Source organism: Pituophis catenifer, unplaced genomic scaffold, assembly GCF_029215685.1.
Source record: "Pituophis catenifer annectens isolate HBS135680 unplaced genomic scaffold, rPitCat1.0.hap2 SCAF_2, whole genome shotgun sequence".
NCBI classification, from domain to species: Eukaryota; Metazoa; Chordata; class Lepidosauria; order Squamata; family Colubridae; genus Pituophis; species Pituophis catenifer.
In genome coordinates this window covers 240071451-240089596 of record NW_027256882.1, presented here as the reverse complement: position 1 = coordinate 240089596, position 18146 = coordinate 240071451, and the positions used below count along the sequence as shown (strand labels likewise).

General features: G+C 38.4%; 1 protein-coding gene across 2 annotated transcripts in view; it reads right to left on the bottom strand.

Annotated features, from left to right (window-relative positions):
• MARCHF3 (membrane associated ring-CH-type finger 3) overlaps positions 1-13228 on the bottom strand; it is a 134055-nt gene extending 120827 nt beyond the window's left edge. For both annotated transcript variants that reach the window (XM_070935687.1, XM_070935688.1), the window contains exon 1: positions 13011-13228. The gene's annotated coding sequence lies outside the window, so the exon portion shown is untranslated. The remainder of the gene's footprint in view (positions 1-13010) is intronic.
• Between the last annotated feature and the right edge of the window lie 4918 nt (positions 13229-18146).

Below are 18146 nucleotides of genomic sequence, written 5' to 3'. Positions count from 1 at the left end.
TCTTTTGTGGAGGGGATTAATGGGACACTTAACCTACAAGGGGTATGCAATAACACAATTAATTAAAATGATTTATTTAAATCAGTCAGAGTGTGTCATATAAAAATTATAATTCAGTAGCAATATATGGAAGGGTTTTGGTGGCTCTGCCTACATGAGTTATAATGGGCAACCTTGGCAAGCCATAAGTGTTTTCAATTCCTTCTGTCCTATTCCTTGTGGAGCTAGTCTTCATTCGATTAGCAGAATAAGCAAATGTAGTTTCTGATAAAAATAAGCTAAGGATATATAGCAAAGGTAAAGAAAGCTCCACATGCTGTATACCATAAGCATTGAGACCTTACTGGTAAGTTCCCTTTCTCTGCTGAAAGGAATTTCAGGTCAATAACCAACAGATACAACATAAGTAGGAGAGACTCATGGTTCCCAGATTACTTGATTGCCTTCAAAAAGCCTGAAAGAAATGAACATCCCATCAGGTTCTACAGAACACCAACTGTCAATGTGTATCAGTGGTGGGTTTCTATCGATTCGCCCCGGTTCGGGCAAACCGGTAGTGGCGGAGGCAGGAGGCTCCACTCACCCACCCGGACGTCATCAGGGACGCTCTGCGCATGCACAGAACATTCTGTGGATGCGCAGAAGTACGCATGGACACTCCCAGTTCTGAACCGGTAGCGAAGTTAAGTGGAACCCACTACTGATATGTATATCTTTTCAGAAATAAAGCTGTTTCCACTGTCATTACAGCTATTTACAACATATCAGAGTGGGTATATTCAGTCTGATTATTAGTGTAATCTTTTTTTGCAGGTACTCCAGGAAAGAAAGGAAGGGAAGAAGAGAAACAACCAGCCAATAATGTGCCTGCACCCACATTATTGGTATGTAGCAATTATTTCTTATTTCTTCATTAAAGGGTCAATTAGATAAGTACACGAAGGCTGGAAATAAGTACTGAGAAAGGTTTTGATGTTCCTTGCACAAACATATCCTTTGGCCATCCAAAAAGATCTCTAGAACAGATGCACTAGAGGGCCTACCTTTGTAAGCTTTTGACATAACTATATTTATAAACTATATTTATATTTTTAAATTAGTAGTACGGTAATGGGGGAAAAAACAACTTAGCTTGCTTGAAGAGAGAAAAGAGAATCATAAACTGCAATGTAGCAAATGATAAAAGGGGGAAATTACATTCATTAGTTTTTATCAAATAAGAAAACATAATGAAGATTCTCTTCATTTTAAACTACCAGGAAATTTCTGATGCATTTTAATTACTTGTCATGCAATTTATTTTTTTTATCTTAGCCCTGTTCGTCTATAGCCAAGTGCTATAGCTAAACAGGGCTTCTGACATTACTTCTGGTATTATACCTGCCTTTTAAGAAGACAGTAACGAATAAAATTCTTGGTCCTCAATTCCAAACGCATATAGAAGCTATCTACTGAATTCCTAATTAAAATGTTTTTAAAAAGCTGGTGTCATTTCGGGTCCAGATTATGATTCAATTTTTATGAATCATAAGAAAGCTTTCAAGTTACACTTTGCAAATGAGAAGAAATGCGGAGAAGTATGTATCCAACATATCCAGCTATGGTTTTACCAGAAGACTGTTGCTCTGGTTACTTGACAAATATTCCAGTTATGCACATATATATGCTTGTATTAAATAAATTGTTTTGTTTTGAAAGGTAGGGACTTCTATGATAATTTTCGTCAAATGCATGCTACTCAATTCATTTAGATGAATTAGCAAGTAAATTGCATGCATGTGTATGTGTAACAAACAAGCTAACTGAACTTACTTTACCAATTAGGTATCTTAGTTTCCCCTTCATTTTATATATTAAGTTGTAGCATTACATGTACACAGTTATGGATCTGGATAAATAATGCATGATTCTTCCAACAGAATAATTCTTGAACTTGAGATTTTTCTACAGGTAGCTATCTTGCTAGTCCCTGCATAGTTTTGTTCTCTCCCATTAACTTTTCATATCGATAAGCATAGCTAGCAAACCTGGACAGTTTTGTATATTGAATTGGGAACTTTGGATTTATTTTCAGAATAAACCAGAAGCCATGTCTGTTGTTGTCCCAGAACAAGAAAACAGTTTTCTTGTTCTAGGTATGATAGTATGACAGAGGCATCTAGGTGTGTGTGCTACACTCAGTGGCAAGAGAAATTAGAATGATTATTACACTTTTGAAATGATTATTACTCTCATTTTGGGAGAGCCGGTTTTATGGAGTGATTAAGATATCATGCTAGAAACCAGGAAACTGTGAGTTCTAGTCCCGCCTTAGGCATAAACACAGCTCAGTCTTAGTAAGGAGGCAATGGCAAACCAGTTCTGAAAAATCTTGCAAAAAACCTTGTCCAGGCAGTCTTCCAGATTCAGACACAATTGAATGGGAGGGAGAAAAATTCTCCTTTATTTCAGCATAACTAAAATATCTTCAACAATTAGTAGTCAATATCATTTTGGTGATCAGTTTCAATGGCCCAAAAAAACCTCCATCGGTGGTAGGTGGAGATTATCACCACTAGATTGGACAGGGCAAGCAAGTTCTAATATGTAACTAGATCAGGGGTGTCAAACTCAATTTTATTGAGGGCTGTGGTTGACCTTGGGGGGCTGGGTGGGCATGGCCGACTGGGTAGGCATGGCCAACTTGACGCCACTCCCCAAACTGCTGGCATGTTTCCCCTTTGCACTGAGTAGACCGGGCCGAAGCCACACTAGCCTGATGTTTCTTCTTCGCATTGGGTAGTCCGGGCCTAAGTGACACAGGTAGACCAGGCCAGAGTGATGCACGCTGGCCCCGTACATTTTCCAGGACAGCTCCACTGGATCCGACCACATTGTGGGCCAGATTCGGCCCACGGACCTTGGGTTTGACACCTCTGAACAAGATGTTCCAGTATTAGGATTGAAAAAGAAGCTGACTTGCTTTCTACAATAAAGCATATGTCACTGCAGTCTTATTAATAGTGTGATTCTTCATTTTTTGCTCATGTTTTAATAAACCTTATCTTATAGGAACTCCATCTATCTCTAATGACCTTCTAAGGAAACTGAACTTAAGTAATAATTTGAGTGATAATTATTTGCCCTTGAAACGGAGGTTCTTGTCCAATATTGACATAATCAATTTTACCAAGGCTGACTATACCTTGTTCTAATTGATTAAAAAAATATGATTGTCTCAATGTAGTAAATCAGACATTTTAAAATATTCTTAGTAAACAAGAATGCAGAATCCCAGAATAATCTTCATTTGGCATTTATTGCTGAACAAAGAATTAAGCCTTCCCCAGAACTCCTTATAATTCAGTGACAGCACAGAGGGTAACTATAAATAACGTTTCTTATTTTTTGTTTATTCCATGCTATTTAATGAGTTATCCTGATAAAGGGTTAATTAATTATTAATTGTGTATCTTTATGATATTTTAGGAGTCTAGGAAAATTATAATGTAAGAAGTGATTATCATTCAGCTTGGAAACTGCTATGGACATGTATATAACATATAACATTACTGTTCTTTTTAATTTATTTAATATAATAAGCAATATTATCCAACCTTCAAAGTTGCACTTCTAATATTCTTCACTGTACAAAAGGGCTGAGCAAAGTATATTTATGCATACTTGTATCAGAGGAAGGGAGAATAAAATCAATGGGACTATTTGCTTGACTAAAGTAAAAACCGTAACTCCTGCCTCTTGCAGAAGTCAAGATCTAAATCCTTTTGACATGAGATGAAAATGAAAGTTCAGCATCCCCATCAATTCAGCATCAAGTTTCTCAGTCAGCCAAAACTGAGGTAGAGGAGAAATAAGTTTCTGCCTTATTATAAAACAGAGTCTAAATATTCAGATTGCAATATATTTTGGGCAGTCATTATACTACTGGTTCAGTTGAACAAGCAATTATTCTATTAGATTTCTTTTCCTAAAAAAGCATTTTAGCGTAATATGATGACACAAAATAACTGCCAACAGATACCTTTCAAAGATCCACAAACAAACAAAAAGTGTCCATCAACCTGCCATCTTTTAAAAATGTGTGGTGCTGACTGCTAAAATCTTAGTTACAGTATCTCGGGATCAGAAGTGTACCATTTTGTTTCTTACTAAGAGTGAACCATTCTGATTTCACAGAATGCAACTATAAAAAATAAATTAGAACTGCTTTCTCTTCAATTCTGCAGCTGGCTGGACTTTTCTATATTGTGGAACAAATGTCTTCTATCTACTAATCCAAAGCCCATTTCTTTCGGCAGTTAAATAAACGCTGTGATAAGAGTACTAGAAAACGTGGACTATTTAAGCTATATATACTTCAAAATGCAAATCTGGCAAGTCAGAATCCAAATTCAGCAATACTATAATTTCTCATTGCTTAAAAAATTTAACAACTAGTTTTCATTAATGGATAATAATATACTAGTTTTCAGATAAATATAGCAAATACATATTTTATCAATATTATTTCAAGATTTATGTGCAATGATGTTACTATATTGTTAATTTAACCTGTTTTGTAATGGTTGAGATTTTGATTGCGAACAGCTTTGATTATAGTCTTCCTCCTTCTTCTTTATTTTGGTTGGTTATTTTTTTTTGAAAAAAAATTGTTTTAATCCTTTGTAAATCATTCAGAGTTGTAATTTACAAACTGAGTGACCATATATTTTTTTTTTCTTTTTATGACTCCTAATCCCTTGTTTTAGGCTGGAGTCAGGGTGACAGAGTGGAGCTGAGCGTTTACTTGCCAGATGCCCTTCCTAACTCCTATGCGGAGTTCACAGCAGATATTTTCTCTTTGCGCCCTGATAGAGAAACATCTGCCACTGCCTAGGATTGAACTCTCAACGTTCCAAGTGGGATACGAGTGTCTTCAGCTCTAGGCCATGGCACCGCTCAGGGCCATATAAATTGATTAAATAAACAAAATAGATAAGTATTGTTACAGATTTTTTAAAGCATTTAATGCATATGAAGTAATCAAAAAAGCCCAGGCTACAGTCTCTCAAACTCCATAACAATCTACCAGAACAATTTGTTCTTTCAAATCTCCCAATTATGCACTCATCGCCACTGTAACTGAATCTGAATTTACCTACCAACAACCTACCTTGGTGTTGGTTGTCTTTTTTTTTCTCTTTCCTCTTCTACTTTTCCCTGGTTTAGAGCCTTTCCTTATCCCGGTCTATGACCCTAATAAAGATATGATTCAATTGCTTGTTCCTTTACTGTCGATAGTTGGTCCTAAAAGACAGACGCTCTCCACCCTTCAGAATCTTAATTGTCAGTTCTAAGGATAATTATAGTTTTTTGTTTTCCTTCCACCCTGAAGAAGATGAAACTTGATGACCTGCATGAACATTTAAGGATATCTTCAAAGTTAGTGCTTGCTACTGAGCTGAACATAAAACTTTTTGTCTATACTGCCCAGGGTTCTTCAGAAGTTGCATATCTCTCATCCTTGTTCGTATCAGATTGTTCTACAGTGAAGATTTACAGTCAACTTTTTCACCATTATGAATTTAGTGCCCATGTCAAAGGCAATGGTGGTTACTTGTTCCTGTGGAACTACAATTCCCATGCAAGGGATGACAGAAATTGCAGTTCAGCAAACCTTCACGACTACAAATATTTTATCTTTGTTTTATAGAAAAACATTATTACAACAGTGAATGTCTGATAGCTCATAATTGTCTGCAACATTTCCCCTTGTACATCTTCTGTGGTAGAAACCGATTTGATCAAAACAAGTCCTGCATTCGTAGAATAACAAATCAAACTTATAATAAATGAAGATGAATTAAAAAGTACTTGAAACCCCTAGGCTTAAGGACCTGATTACAAGGAATATTGGCTACTAAGGAGTTATATAAATAATGCATCCCAAATCTTATTAGCTATTTATATACCTCCCCTGCAAGTCTTGAAGCTGGTTTATTTGCACCATGGGCAGCATAGCCCTATTATGTGCTGAAGTAGCTGTTTCTAAAATAATTAGACAAAGTGTATCTTTCAGTGTGTTTATGAAAGGTAACAACACTAAAGTATTTCAACCTGATTAGTCCCAAATAATTTTAGAGCTGCTAGAAAGCCACAGCTTCTCCTAAATCAATTTGGAGTCCAGTCCGGTGCTCAGACTTGTATATGCTTCATTTGGCAAAAAATTATTCAAGGTCGGCATTACAGCCTCATCATTTCCCTGACAGATGAGGCTGATGGCTTATGCTTCAGCTGTCACCAGAGCACCCATGAAGAACTAGCAAGCAGCTAGAGTTCTATTTTAAAGACCAAATCTTACTGTCTTGCATGGTCTAACAGCACAGATGTTCAGTTACATTATCTTCAGATGCTTGTCCTACATTGGCTAAGACAGGGATTGCCCACCTGTTTGGGTGAACTATCATAACATTTTTGGCATGAAAACCAATAGTGTTTTTTTTAAGTTAAGTTTTAAAATCTCAATAATTGAAAATTTGCAAGATTGTGATGATCTCTCTACTGAAATATGATTTCTCATATGAAAACTCAAAAGTTTTTATGCAAGACCAGGACAATTGTACAAGGTCTGACTTTTTTAAAAAATTAAACTTTTAAAAATGAGGGCTCAAATCTTGCCTCTGTCCTCAACCAATGATGTCTTCTTGGACAAACTATTCCTTCTCAGACCCATTCTATAATATAGCAAGGACAACACTAACATATTGTACAAGGACATGTTCTAAGGACATGGTCAGATGCAAAAAGAGGACAAGACTGAAGAGGGCATTTTCAAAAATGTATTGTCATCCAGGAAAATTATGCATTTCATAGGGCTTCAAGTTGTACATTCAGGGCTATAGAGGACATAAAATATTGTCATTTTGCATAAATCCTTGCAATTTTGCATACATCATTATAAGGAGTACTAAAAATCATAAGCTTCAAATCCAACTACACACAAGAACCTAAATGTAGATGTGGAATAATTCCATCATATATTTAGTTTACTACAGGGATCAGTCTTGTCATAAGAACTCTGTGGGGACTTCCAGGAATAAATGGGAAACTCTGCTAAAAGCAGAGCTGATGGTTGCAGCAGAATGAAAACCAATGTGAAGACCTGCTCTTCATAATTCTTCTCCAGACAAAGAGAGAATTTGAGATGCCCACAATTGCTCCAGACAGTTGCTCCACCTCCTGCAAGATAGTGGTCTTCAGTGGGTTTAGAGGTATGAGAGATGAGGAAATAGCCATGTTGCTCAAACCATGATTGGTGCCTTTAAAAGAACACTGGGTTCATGTACTTCCTGAAAGATATTTATGATAAGGAACTCAGAAGTTAATTTTAAGAGTTTCTACCATTATAGATGGTAGACTGTTTTATCTATATCTATATCTATATATCTTATCTATATATCTATATCTATATCTATATCTATATCTATATCTATATCTATATCTATATCTATATCTATCTATCTATCTATCTATCTATCTATCTATCTATCTATCTATCTATCTATCTAATATAATGGAAGAGGATTTACAGACAAAACAGACTGATCTGGAAATGGATTTAAAAATAACAGGCTGAAAGAATGATTTCAACAGCAATTTATTGTTATTACAGTCTTAGACCTGAGACCAGAACAAATAAAAGCACTCAGTATATATACACTTAAAAATTCTAGTATAAAATAATAAATAACAACTAAAATCTATAATAAAATCCAGTGTCAATTATACATGGTCTGACTATACGATAGTTGCAATCCCTAAATTGCGTGGCCCGTTGTAGGTTCAACGCTAAAAGGGAAATGACTAAGCAGTGCAAAAGGTTTGTTATATAATTGTTATATAACATCGCTATGGTGGACAAGACACGTTTGCGATGAATCCCCAGTGCTGCTGCGCAGAATCTACCCACCTGCACTGTATTTATGGACTGTTCATCCTTAAGCAACCACTGAAGATGTCAGAACGGCCAGGATACCTAGCAGTTATTGGCAGAATATGTTTTTTTCCTAATCTCCGTATAAAAGGGTTAGGATTAGTTAAGATGCTACAGTGGATTTACACATGAAACTAGCTGAAATTTTAATAATAAAAAAGGATATACAAATAACAAAGCAAAAGAGTGACTTAGATAAGTTTCCTATATTGGACTTACAAAAGAGATTAGTTTTGAAGAATTTTGTGGTAAGGGATAAAGAAAAAATGAAATCAAGTTCTATTATAATATTTGAAGAAATTAAAGCAGTGTGTCTCAGCCTTGGTAACCTGAGAATGTATGGACTTCAACTCCCAGAATGCCCCAGCTTGATGCTCTCTGAAGAATTTTGGGAGTTGAAGTTCACGCATCTTCAAGTTGTCAAGGTTGAGAAACACTGGATTAAAGATTAAGATTGTTAAAAATAAAAGAAAGAAATATAAAGTGTGTTTATTTGAGCAAGGTTAAAGTAGACATGTTATCTTTGTTAACTCTTAATGGATTTTTTCTTTTGCTGAATAGGACTGAACAACAGAGGCTTTAAAGTCAGACAAGGAGATCCAAAGTTATTGGTAGCATCACATTGCAATGAACAAGGGCATACATTCAATTTTGCAGTTACTAAGATTATTGGCTGAGCAGGTACAAAGGTAGCCAGGGAAATGACTGAAGGCTGGGAAAGAGGCCCCTTGTCAGTCAACAGTGCTGATTCACCACTAGTTTATCAGATACTTAGGAGCTGAGGACTTGGCAGCTCAAAGAAACAACAGTCAACTATATAGTTGGCCTCAACACCCCAATCAACAATTGTTTTAAAAAGCCACATGCAATCAGGCACCACATAAATACTACACAACACATAGAATAGAAAGCACACATTCCGTTAGAGAGAAGTTCCCTGAGGATGGGCTCCAGCACACGACCGAAAGCTCAGAAAACTAAACCTCTGGTCCTGGTGACTGATCCAGATTGGAGCCTGCAACATTATCCTGGGACTCATACATTTGCCTTCATTCGCTTTAAGAATCTGTTTATATACCATGTTTCCCCCAAAATAAGACATCCCCTGATAATAAGCCCAATCGGGTTTTTGAGCGGATGGCAATAAGGCCAAGTGCTTATTTCAGGGTTCAAAAAAATATAAGACAGGATCTTATTTTCGGGAAAACATGGTATAAGAGATGAGACATGGGAAGAAGATATCATTTGTTCTATTTTAAGAGAGAATGATAAGTTACTAAAATTGTGTATACTTGTGATGAAAGGTTAAGTCATTTATTTCTATATATTTTTTCTTTAGTATATTCTTATTTATTCCTTCTTTTTAAAGTTTCTTTATATATTTCACCCTTCGGCACTTTCTATTCTTTCTTACTATTCTTTTTAGCTTGTATTAGTTATCTTTTTAATTGTAATGTTTAATAAAATTATTATTAATACAAACAGAACTAAGCAAATAGACTTATCAATTATAATTTCTTTTCCTTCAATATTTTCCTACAGTAGCTGTGTCTAATTCTCAGGGACTGCTTGCAGAAGTCCCTGAGGTTTTCTTAGCAAGGTTTCCCAGAAGTGGTTTGCCATTACCTCCTTCCTAGGGCTGACAGAGAGAGAATGGCCGAAGATCACCCAGCTGGGTTTGTACTTAAGGTGGGACAAGAATTTATGGTCTCCTGATTTCTAGCCTGATGCCTTAACCATTACACCAAACTGACTCTCACCGGTTCTGTGGGCATGGCTTGGTAGTGGTGGGTAATGTGACTGGGTGGGTGTGGCCAACTTTTTTTTTTTTACTTTTAAAAGCATTTAAAAGCATTTTAAAAGCATTTTTTTTTACTTTAAAAGCATTTTTTCTGCAACCTCTTCGGTTGCAGGAGGTTGCAGGAAAAAAATGCTTTAAAAACCCTCTGACGATCCCAGCTGAGCCGTGCGATCATCAGAGGCTTTTTTTTTTTTACTTTTTTTACTTTTAAAAGCATTTTTTCAGCCGAAGGGTTGTAGAAAAAATGCTTTTAAAAGTAAAAAAAAAAGCCTCTGATGATCGCATGGCTCAGCTGGGCATTGGAGGGGGGCAGGGATTTTTGCTACCGGTTCTCCGAACCACCCACAGCCATCACTCCCGGATCGGGCGATCCAGTCCGAACCGGGAGCATTTCACCTCTGCTCTCGTCCATTATAGTAGCAATTAATTAAACTAAGATCTTAACGATACTCAAAGTATGCATATTATATTAATAAGGGAAATCTCAAACTGGGCATAAATGAACTTTTCTCTTGTTGCTTCTCATACTTAAAAAACTGAAAAGAAAATCCTTTAATGCTGAAGCAATTATTCTGGAGGTGAGCATTCAAAAGCCAGGGTTCAGACTAAGATATGTTATTTTTTTGAATTAATGACCATACTACATAATCCTCTGAGTACTTACTCAAGACCTTTTCCAGATGCTGTAATTTTCCTCAAAAGGCTTTTCAGCTAAGGCTGAATTAACCAAATTCCATTATCGCAGCAGGCACTTCACCGGCAATTGTAGGGAACTGCTATTCACTACAATAGCACTTAAAAACAGTAGATGTATTTCCTGGAAAATTAATTATTAAATAATCATTCTTCCAAGAAATAACTCTGCTGCACCTGTTTTGCTATAAGCACACTACTGTGCTAGAGAGTGGCAAGTAGGGACAGTGTGGGGATGTCACAGACACTTAACAAGTTCTTCTGTTATGACATTCTTTATGTCCTTTAAAAATGTTTGAACTTGCCTTTGTCCCTCTCCCTTGAGGCTTTTACAATTCATGGGGGCAGCAAACTTATTTTAAATACAGATGTCTTACATAATGAATTGCTGCTACGTGCAATAATGTCCTGCTGATCAGGGACATCATTTCTAATAGCTGATGCAAACAAAAAGCCAGGAAACACAGGAAAATTTCCCCCCACTGTCACTCCAATGAGGGCACGCTCTTTCAATTTAAAAAGTCCCTGAGAGTTTTTTGAAGGTTCAGCTAGAGAAACAGTATTCTGAAGACAGAAAACCCTTATCCCATGTTTCTTCGATTCCAGAATGCTTGGCATCAACTAAGTGCCCGCATTCTTAATTCTCGTGAACCCTCAAGATCAAGCAAGTTCTGTCTGATTCAGACTCAGCTTTATGGCCATGCTTTAGATTACCAGTTTGGTAGGGATGCCTACGTAGCAGCATTTCATTAATCAGTTAAAATTTGATGGAGAAATGCTGTGCAACATTTCCATTAATTAGATAACACTTAATTGCTTCTCAGCCTCAAAACAGTCCAGGCAACCAACCCCTCACAGAAGTGTATCATTAAAATCAATTTGGCAGGAAACAACAGCAACAATGGAACTTGACTTGGCAGGATGTTAGCCTTTAGATTTATATTTTTTAAAAAACAGCCCGAAACACTCTTCCCAAGATGGCATTCTAAGCGCCTTTACTTAGAATCAAGTTTGGTTGACAATCGGATTCTGTCCTTTACCATTTACAATTATGAATGTTTACGATTAGGAAGCAGGCTCTTGCATTACTATTATTATTTTTTTGCTATGTTTGCCTGGATTTGTTAGCAGTAGCTGGAGTGTGTTTTAACAGATGGGCCGCGTAGCAAACTGCAGGCTGTAAACCAGGGAGCTGGCTGGAATCCGCACTGAGCGACACTGAACGGAATGCTCGTAAAGTTCACGGACACAGGCAGACTCAGACTTGTACACAATTCCGGAGAAGAGAACACACACATAGTACACACACAGTAGCCAATCTCTCCCCACCCACCCCCACCAACCCCAGGGGAAGTTCAAGACTTGGCATTCGGAACTGCATTCTTGTTACACACATTATGGCCCATCATTTGGCATAAACAAAGGAAGGCAAACAAGAATTCTACATCCATATCATTCATCTCTCCAGAGGCACTTACATGCACTCATACAAAGAAGCAAGCAAGAGATACGCAGAAATACTATCTGACAAGGGCTAGCACCGGCAACATTTGCTGTCAACATTTTAAGCATTTGCACATGGGGCGGGGGGGCGGGGGTGGGGCTGGGGATCCAAATGCAACTACCCAAAAGGGAAGAAAGAACAAAATAAGCTGTAGAAAGAAAGGACAGTTCCTTTCCTCTCCCTCCCACCTCTGGTCTCTCTCCCACCCCCCACTATTCTTGACAGTTGCTATTCTAGGACAGAAGGAAAAGACAGATCAAGGTGGGGTGACATTTTAGCTCAGGCTATTTAGCTTCTGTCAGCTTGCTTTTGCAACCAAATTGTTGCCATGGGAAGGGTTATATTTGTATACACAAGGGCATGCCCGCTTTTAATATATAGGTGGTGCACCATGTAATAAAAACGCACAGCATTTAGAACACAAGATTTCCATCGCATCTGTCAGTTTCAGAAGCTTTCTATACATCCGCATTTTTCTTTAGGGAAGACAATTATCCAATTACAGTCAGAAACATTCCCCAGCGCTGGTTAAGCCCCCCTAACCTATTCCCCCTTGGGAGTCACAGAATCGACACCTAAATATTGGGATGATCATTATTGCAAAGTGAGAAAAGAAGTCACTTTTTTTTGGAGGGGGAAAAAGTTTTCATCTTTTGGATCCTACCCACTGAATAACTAATTTTATTTATTTTCCCCACCGTTGCCCCGTCTACTATTTGTATATGATCATGCCAGAAATACTAAATCATACCAGGGTTTGTTTGTTTTTTTGGGTCAGATAAAGAGAAAGAATCAAGGAGACAGAAAGTAACGGGGGTTTTCCTCCTCGGATAGCAATCTTTCCCCATTATTATTACTACACGGAGCCCACTGACACTATTATAGGTGGAGAATAAGTTGTAAGAACAGTTAACAACCCCAAATCTGGCGGTGGCAATGCAAACTCCGGGCTCTGAGCAATTGAAGCCCGAGCCTTCCAGTCCACCGAGACCGATCGCCTAAACCGAGAGAAATCCCGGGGCCTGATGCGGGGGACTCACCCTCCTCCGGCGCTCCCACACCCCCTGGTCATTCCTCGGAAAGGGTCCCGCTTTCAAGCCGCCGTTCTCCCGGCTTCGGGCAGCCGCATCATTCGCCCAAGCCAGCTGGAGGGAGAGGGATCCCAACACGCAGGGGCGTCCCTCTCGCCCAGCCCCTGCCAATTCATTGACCTCTTAGCGAGCGCGGCTAGCCTCGGCTACGCGGCCAGCAGTGGGAAGACCGGGTTGGGGGGGGGGGGGAAGGGGAGGGGCAGGGGGCGGGGCGGACTCTGCAGAGTGGCAGCCGCCGATTTCTGCTCGCCCGGGCTGGGAGCATTGGACTGGGCAAGGGGCGGGCGGGAGGACAGATGGCCTTTGGGAGGAAGGGGACCCCTAGTGGACAGAGGGCGGAAGCGCACTTGGGATAGGTCATCGGGCCAAGCGTCAGGTAGAAAAAGCGTGAGGGGGACGGGGGGTGGGGAAGAGGGGGCTTCGCCCGCTCGGTGCGTTTGCTGGAAGGCTGCCGTTTCTCACCGCCTCTTCCCAGGCTGCGAGGGCAAAATCTTCGTTTGGCGGAACAGTGGGTGTGGCATCGCTACTCCAGAGTCAAGGAGATGCCTTTCTTTCAGAACTGAACTTCTGCTTCGTGCACCCGAGTTGTTTCCCCCTCCCCTCTTTCTTATTTTGTTTGAGTGTTTTAAAGCAGGGGTCTCCAACCTTGGCAACTTTAAGCCTGGGGGACTTCAACTCCCAGAATTCCCCAGCCAGCAAAGCTGGCTGGGGAATTCTGGGAGTTGAAGTCCCCCAGGCTTAAAGTTGCCAAGGTTGGAGACCCCTGCTTTAAAGTATTGATTTATTAAGGATTCGGTTGTGGTTTTTCTTTTGTGTCCCTATGTATGGCGGTCTCAGTTTTGGCTGTGAAGCCACTTAAGGAGCTAGATGCAGAAGGGTCTGCTGTAGTTTAAAATTTAAAAAAAAAATACAAGTTGATCTGCATTTTAAGAAGTGGCTTAAAATGCAAACAGAGGCTTCAAGAAAACGAGAAGTTCCCATATATTTCTGAAGTACTGATGGTGTAATGACTACAGATTGCTTAGCTAAGGTTCAAATGACTTCTTCCAGATCCTCATTGGGCTCAGTATCTTAATTATGGTTGGCTTTTAGCTGATTTTTTTTTAAAAAAGCTAAGTCAGATAACAGAGTTGGATTCGACCTTGCAGATCATCTAGTCCAACCCCCAGCCCAAGCAGGAAACCCTACATCTGCCTCTACCTAGGATCGAGCTCAAAACCTCCTGTTGTGAGGTAAGAGTCCACCTCTAGACCTGGTTAGTACTTGGATAGAACCAGTGCAAAATCCCAAGGCTATAAATAAACTGTAAGAGCCAAATACAGAGTTTGGAAGAATAATGGCAACCTATTGCCATGTTGCTGCCAAAAATGCTACCTAGATTTAACTTTTGTCCTATTTACTCTGCTCATTAACCACTTTTTGATCCTTAAAATTAGCCTCCCCCATAGGAGTCTTCATCAAAACTTTTTGCAAGTGCAAGAAAAATGTCACATAACCATTGATGATTTTAAAAAACCAACAAGTTTATGAAATGGAACTTACCATTGCAGAATTCATTTTGCTTTTTCTTCAAATGGATTGTTTGCTTACCTCTTCACACATCTATGTAAAACAATCTACTGGAGTACTTTCTAGTTTTCCTCTTGTCTGTTTCTGCGTAGTCACTGAAGCTACAGTAATTCTGCAGGTGATATGTCTAGCTATGTTCTGTTTCTGTGTATCAGTCTGCATTGATTTAAGGAAACTGACATTGAGGAAATACAGTTGCATGCAAAACTGGTCAAATTTATGTTGCAATGAACCCCTTAGTGAATATAAGCTCACACAACCACATCCATGGCACAAAAGTAAACACAGCCTCTGCACTTTCAGGACAGACAACACTGTGTGCAACTGTTTACAGATACAAAATTTAAAAAATAGGGAATATAGCAGATTTCAAGAATTCCATGTAACTTCCTAATAGTGCTTCTTGCTGTTGAAATTGTTCTCTGGAAGAATACCCATACATATACCATATTTTCCCTGCTTTGTAAGAATGAACTATCTTTACTTTCAAATATTGAGACAGCTGTTTAACACGATGTTGAAAGTTGATAGAATAAAAATCACAACCTGAGAACTCAGAAATGTCAGTGCTTTGTCATCTGTGGGGACTTTCTTCCTCTAATTTTTAGCCTAATGAGTCAATCACACTTTGGAGCTTTATTAACAACTCTATAGTAAAAATAAAAATGCACTGAATCAACTGGAAGGATATTTGTATGTTTGCACCTGCCAAATTTACTAATTTATTTTGATTCTGCAAACACCTACACATAAATACTAATTTAAATTGCATACCAATTTCATATTTGTATTCTGTACTCTGTAGAGGCTGTACTGCTTCTCTAGTCCCTTAAGGATTCATTGAAACCTTTAATCTGACTTCTATTTTTGTATGTAACTTTGTGTACATTTTATATATTTAGTTTGTATAGCTGTCTATCATACCCAAAGTGATTCTGGGCAGCATACAATAAAGTATGTGTGTTGTCGTCATCATCATTTTAGCCATTGTCTATCCACTGCAGAATGAAGGCCTCTTCCGCATGTTTCCAACCAAAACAGTCCTGAGCTTTCTTTTGCCAATTGGACCCACAATGCTTGCTGATGTTGTCACTCCATCTTGTTTTAGGTCTTTTTCGTGAATACTTTTTATCAAGCGGAATCCATTCTATGACTGCCTTGGTCCACCTGCCATCAGTTCTTCTTGCTATGTCACCAGCCCATTTCCATTTCCATTCTTTTACTCTCTTAATGATATTGTATATTTTTGATTGTTCTCTAATCCATGTGCTGCTTTTTCTATCTTGTCTTGTAATGCCGATCATGTAACTTTTCATGGCTCTTTGCGCCACTTGTACCTTTTGTATCGATTGTGAGGTTAGTGTTTAGGTTTCACTGGCATATGTTACAACAGGTAGCAACACACACCGATCGAAAACTTCTCTTCAGGTATAGGGAGAGTTGTGCATAAAGTGTTTGTGTATTCCTCTAAAAAAACTGCAGGTTCATTATGGAAATCTACTACAATACTAAACTCAATTTTCAAAAAATACCCTATATCTTCACTACAGAAAATCAGATCAATAAAATATTTGCATATAAGCATACTACAAGGCTATGTTCCATAGCATTAATTTCATGTTAAGATTGGGAAGACTGTTTCCTCTTTTTCTGAAGATATCATTCCCCAATTGTATTGCAAGTACTCAAAGCTGATTAAAACCTGCAGTAGTAATTGATATGCTAGACCAGGGGTGTCAAACTGGCAGCCCACCGGCCAGATGCATCATGTGCAGGCCACATCCACCACAGCTCTGCAAAGGGGAATGCGGAACGTCATGTGATGGCAACATACCGCAAGTTTGACACCCGTGTGCTAGGCAATACATATTGTATATGCATAGGCTGCAGCTGTATTAATAGAAGGGGTAGGCTCCATTAAACCAAAGTTGAGTTCACTAAGGACATAGCTACCCCTTTTTGTGCTGAGCTCAGCCTAAGTTTTCCGTTCCAGCTGCAGTAAAGAGGATATTTCACAATACAGACCACTTATGAAGATGAATGAGTTCACAACTTTACTATGCTTTACTAATTTAAACTGTTGTAATAAAATAACACGAATAATAATCAGAGGAACCAGGAGATCAAAGCATTGGGATAAATAAGGGGAAGAAAGATTTAAAGAGCACAGAAGGGAAAGTACGAAAGGGTTATATTAATCTCCATTTACCAACATTTTATCATTGCCAAATATCTTTACCAAAAGCCAACGATTAAATTTCCTACTGAAATATTTAATTTTTAGTGTAAATATCCTTTTAAAGATACTCAAGCCTGTTGGGAAAACAAGGATTCTTTGAGTAGTTCTTTTGGAACGCAAATTAGAAAAAGCCTTCAATCAGTTTAAGCTAGCCAGAGACTCAGTTTGAGTACTGCTGTGTACATCATCAAGGCTTTATATAAAGTGCACTTATACTGATTATGATAACCTCTCCGCTTGTTGTGTCTATTAAATTTCCATGGGAGTAAAAGCAAATCACATCAGAGGCTATCACACACTGCTGTAGGCTTTTACCTCTTGGATCCACTTCTATGTATATTTAATGACGCATCATTAACTAATAAGCCTCTAATGAAAGACCAATTATGAGGAAACAGAGATCTGGAAAAGACTCTGAAGATAATCTATTTCAATGATCCGCCTACTTGTCCTTTTTCCAATATAGCCAAAAGGACTTTGGTCCAAATGCTGTTACTACTAGTACAGCATTTGAAATTTTTGATTGGCTTCCAGGAGCAATCAGAAAAAATGCAAGCATTCTCACAAAGAGTGGCCAGTTTTCATGGACACATAGTCCTTGACTTATGATCACAATTGAGCCCAAAATTTCTGTTGCTAAGTGAGACATTTGTTCAGTGAGCTTTGCCCCATTTTGTGACCTTTCTTGTCACAATTGTTAAGTGAATCCCTGCCGTTGTTAAGTTAGTAACATAGTGGTTAAGTGAATCCCATTGATTGCTTGTCAGAAGATTACAAACGGGAATCACATGATCCCAGGACATTGCAACTGTCATAAATATAAGCCAGTTGCCAAGTTTCCGAATTTTGATCATGTGTCCATAGGGATGCTGCAACATTAGCAAGTTTGAAAAACAGTCATAAGTCAGTTTTTTCAGTGCTGTTTTAACTTTGCCTAATCACTAAACAAATGGTTGTAAGTTGAGGACCATCAGTGCTATCCTTAAAATCTAGGCAAGTTCTCTCAAGTTGAAACCTTCCGGATGCACTGAATTCCAAGCCAACAGAAGAATGGAAGTTTTGAAGTCCAACATATTTAGAAGGAAAGGCTGCTATATAACTTTAGCCTAAGGTTTAAATCTATTGTTAGCTACGCAAACTGCTATCCAAGGAAAGTTATATAATGTTTAACAACAAATATAAGAATGAAGGTGAAATTGACAATAAGCTTACTTGGATTCAGATTGTTTCAATTATTTTAGAACCATTATTTTATGCTGCTTCACTTTTATTAATAC